We start from the raw sequence: 5000 nt of genomic DNA on the forward strand, positions 1-5000 counted from the left end.
GGTATTGTATCGAAGGCTTTTGCGAGGTCTAGATAGGCTGTGTGGACTACCTTCCCCTCGTCAATGGCCTTGGTGACTGTTTCAAAGAATTCAACCAGGTTTAAGAGGCAGGATCTGCCCTTAACAAAGCCGAACTGGGTAGGATCCAGTGTCTGTAGGTCCCCAATATCTTTATTTATGAGGGCCATGATGATCCTTTCCATAGCTTTGCAGACCAAGCTAGTCAGGCTTATGGGGTGATAGTTTCCAGGATCTGTTGAGGCACCACCTTTGTGGAGAGGGACCACAGTTTCTGTACGCCACTCTTTCGGTACATATCCTGTAGTAAGGCTGAGATTGAACAGTAGTTTTATGTTTGGGTTTAGCTTTTCTTGGAGTTCATGTAGGACACAGGCCGGGGCATCATCTGTTCCCATTGATGCTATGTTTTTTGCTTTGGAGAGGGCGGCTCTTACCTGAGCATCTGAGATGTCAGGGGGGCAGCACTCTGCTGGGATAGATATCTGCCCTTTTGGTGGGAGGGGGGGTTTGCGCTGAACCTGTCAGCTAGGATGTTGGCAATGTCTGTGGGTTCGGTGTATTTTTTGTCATTTTGGACTAATTCTGAGCATATCTGGGAATTACCACCCAGGTTCCTAACATAACTAAAGAAAGCCTTGTGATTATCCTTAGTGTCCTGTGCAGTGTTTCTCTCTAAGCTGGCCTTAGACGATTTTATGAGTGCCCGTAGTTTTTTGCTAATACTGATCAGAGATGCCTTCCCTTTTTGGAATTTTGCTCTATCATTTAGTAGCTTCCTCCTTTTATTGTATAGTTTGTTTATGGCTGGGGTCCACCAGACAGGACGTCTGCCTTTGGAGGATTGGGTCTTGGTTTTATTTGGGATCGCATGATCCATGCATTCCTGAAGGTGTTCATAGAATGCGTTTATAAAGGATTCTGAGGTCTGGGCCGTATTTTCCACAGGCCCGGAGGCTTTGAAGGATTCCACCTCAGTTTTGAGGAGTGTGAAATTTGCTTTAGAGAAGTTTTTCACTGTGGTTTTCTGGGCAGGGGTGGTGTCGGGATGTGAATATCCAGTGAGATTAGTTTATGGTCTGATCTTACCAGTGAGGGATACACTTCTGGTCTGGAGCATAGAGTGCCCATGTTGGTGATGATCAGGTCCAGTATGTTTTCCCCTCTTGTGGGAGTGGTAACAAGTTGTTCCATAGCATTTGAGTTTATAAATTCTAGGAACCTTTGGGCTAGGGTGTTGGAGCTAGAGTAATTCTCCCAGTCTATGTTTGGGTAGTTGAAGTTGCCCAATATAATGGTGTTTGGAGAGACCTTCATATTTTCCAGTGTTCTCGGGAAGGCCGAGTGGGGTTCCTGGGTTAGGGATGGTGGTTTGTAGCAGGCTATAAACTGGAAAGCAGTTTTACCCACTGTTAGTTACACATGGATAGTCTCTGATGCTTCGTGCTGTGCCACCAACCTGGAGGTGTGGGTATCTTTGACGAATATTGATACTCCCCCTCCTTTTGTGGGTCGGTCCAAGTCTTGGGGCCGAAAAGCATGATATGAGGTATAACCTGATAGTGCTGGGGTGCTCTTGGGAGCCTTGAACCAGGTTTCTGTTACTGCACAGATATCGATGTTCTCCATGCTAAGGAGAGTTTCGAGTGCATGCATCTTGAGGTTTAGACTTCTGGCGTTGAGTAGCATTACTCTTAGTTTCTTATCCCTTGTGATACCCATGGAGGTGGGTTTATCTTTTGAGCCTTGCCTAAAAAAGGCACTATGTGGGTAGCAAGAGCCTTTGCCAATATCCAAAAGTCCAGGGGTGACAGGTGCAAGCCATCCCTAGCGAAGCATCGTGGCTTGTCGAGCATGTCATCCCAGGCTGACAGGCATTGGATCCCCTTTGAAAGACACCAATACTTAAGCCAATTGTTGAAATTGATCATCTTGTCTTCATATTGTGGCATCATTCTTGGTGAGGGTAAGATGCTACTCAAGGTCAGGGTCATACCGGCCTGGGCCACATGCTCAGAGAGCTCCTATATGTCTCTTTTCATGTAGTCCAGGGAGGTATGTCTCAGGTCATTCACACCAGCATGGACAATGACTGAGTCATATTTGTACTTGCCTTGGAGTGACCTGAGTGCTTGTGTTATGTGGTGGATCCTAGCACCCGACAGGCAGCTTACCGTGACCTTCTCCTTGTTCAGCCTGGTGAGCGGGACTTCAGTGTGCCTGACGATAGAGTCACCTATTACAAGTGTATCAGGTGTGTTGTTTAGCCTTAAGGGCTGTGACTGTTCAGCACACTGGCTTTGTGAGCTATGTGTTGCACGTGATTTGTTTTGGGGTAGCGGTTGCTTGGTTGTCTGCTTTGGAGGTCTCTGCTGCTTAGGCAGATTTTTATTTAGAGCCTCTGAGTATGTTTTTGTGTGTTTATGTGTTTGGTTTGCCATCATGGTAGGTCTATCTGAGACTGGAATTGTACTGAGTGTGGTTTCCTTCTCCTCCTGACTGGTTACGCCAGTACTGAGTTGAGAGAGCTTAGCCTCCAGTTTGCCTATATGGATGCATCTCTCACATGTGTTGGAATTTGTTGGGAGGAGGAGAGGGTTGTCTGTGTACATGAGGCAGTTGCAACATTGCCTCAAGATTCCCAGATTCACCAGCTGGACTGGAGAGAAGATTGACAACTGACCTTTGGACATGCTAGAATAGTATTGGGATTAATTATAATTGAAAAAAAGGGCCAATGGGGAACATGGTACTCAAGAGGACTTTGTGAGAGTGTAGTGCTTTTAATTTTTTAGTGCTGACTTATATAATTGCTTTAGTGAGCAAGTGCCTTTAGTGAGCAAGTGCCAGGTAACTTAAATGCAATGTGTTACAGGTAACTTAAATGCAAAAATGACAAACAGTAACTTTCTTTTAAGTGAAACAAGGAAATGCGTACAGTAAGCAATGCAGATATCACTAGGGATCCACAGAAGCACTAAAAAGCCGGGTTTTAGGTGGTATTAGCGTTTCTGGGAAATAACAAGCAAACAAACAACAAGCATACAAACAGAGCTAGATTCAGCAGGCCTGGATCTAGTCTATGCTACAGCAAACAAGGTTTACCAATTTCAGTAAGAAACAGTTGAAATATGCAGGCACTATAATCCTTTAACCAGAAATTCCCAGCTCAGAAGGGCAGAGTCCAGCCTCTCCTCCCACAAAAGTGCAGACCATGAACCTTCTTAATGTAAAATAACTGGCCTGAAGCCCAAGTGCTTAAACCAGAAATAATACACTTTTAGAATAACAGACACTGAGCCCTCAATCAGCAGTTCCCAACTTAGAAGGATGTAAGCTACCTGTCCTGCCACCACAGTGTAGGCCACAAACCTCCCTAATGTAAAACAACTGGTCTGAAGCCTAAGTGCTTAATCCAAAAGTCTTAGAATGATGGCTACACTTTAATCAAGTTACTACCAAGCAGTAATAAGTACAATTGAATACTTTGAAGAATGCCTGGATTAGTGCTCAAGTTATACAAACAAAGCTAAATTCAGCAGGCCTGGATCTAGTCTACGCTACAGCAAACAAGGTGTACCAATTTCAGTAAGAAGCAGTTCAAATATTCAGGCACTATAAGCCTTTAACCAGAAATTCCCAGCTCAGAAGGGCAGAGTCCAGCCTCTCCTCCCACAAGAGTGCAGACCACGAACCCTTTTAGTGTAAAATAACTGTCCTGAAGCCCAAGCGCCTAAACCAGAATTAATACACTTTTAGAATAACTGACACTGAGCCCTCAATCAGCAGTTTCCAACTTAGAAGGATGTAAGCTACCTGTCCTGCCACTACAGTGCAGACCACAAACCTTCCTAATGTAAAACAACTGGTCTGAAGCCCAAGTGCTTAAACTAAAAGGCTTAGAATGAGTTACACCAAGAAGTAATAAATACAACTGAGTACTTTTAAGATGATGCAAAAGCAAAATAAAGTAGGAAGAAACACAAATACAGTAAAAGCAGATCATTTTTTTTTCAGAAAAGTAGCAAAAACAATAGTAAAAACAATTCACATGCAGTGCAAGCTGGCACACTTGAGTATGTAGCAATATTAGTCCACACGCAGTTTGAAAAAATGTAATTAAATTAAAAAGGACTAAAAGCAAGTGCAGAAAGGGTTTATTAGGTAGAATGCGATAAAGAGATGGGACTGGGGGAGTGTCCTAGATCAAATCTACGGTGGGGCGGGCACTGCAAAAGCCACCAAATTTAAACTACAACCAAGAACAGGGAGGGGGTGGGGAAGACAGTTTCAACAGAGCTAGATATGAGGAATCACAGTCCAATTTTTAAAACCACAAAAAGTGCAGAAAATATACTTAAATCAGCTTATGTCCAGTTGATGTATGCAGACAAATCTCAGTAACCAGCAACTCTATTTAAAATGATTACTAGAAATGTAACCAACACAGATTTTAATGTTAGCAGAAACCCCCCAAGCTAATTAACACTCAAAGGAATTTTAAAGCAGTCTAACAACTACTGCAGAGCTTCAGAGACATACACAAGACAGTTTCAACAGAGCTAGATATGAGGAATCGCAGTCCAAATTTTAAAACCACAAAAAGTGCAGAAAATATACTTAAATCAGCTTATGTCCAGTTGATGTATGCAGACAAATCTCAGTAACCAGCAACTCTATTTAAAATATCTCTCTTGTAACATGCTCCACTGGTGGCTACTTATGAAGGTACCTGGAGAGATGAAGAAACATCACATTCGTTAACGTGTTTACTGTCTTTATACAATAAGCATATTTCTAAGAACAAATTTTAATAAGAAAACCCAAAAAACATAAATCAGACTGCCTATGATGATTGCAGAGATACTGATCAGCTGCATCAAAATAATGTATTGGGGCTAAAAGGTAAGCCTTCAGGGATTTTTAAAGCATGCCAAGTCTGAGAATGGACTACAGTGTTACATTTTACCTGGCTGTAATAT

This window comes from Protopterus annectens, chromosome 2.part0 (assembly GCF_019279795.1).
Source record: "Protopterus annectens isolate FY-2018-M chromosome 2.part0, PAN1.0, whole genome shotgun sequence".
In the NCBI taxonomy this organism is placed as follows: Eukaryota; Metazoa; Chordata; order Ceratodontiformes; family Protopteridae; genus Protopterus; species Protopterus annectens.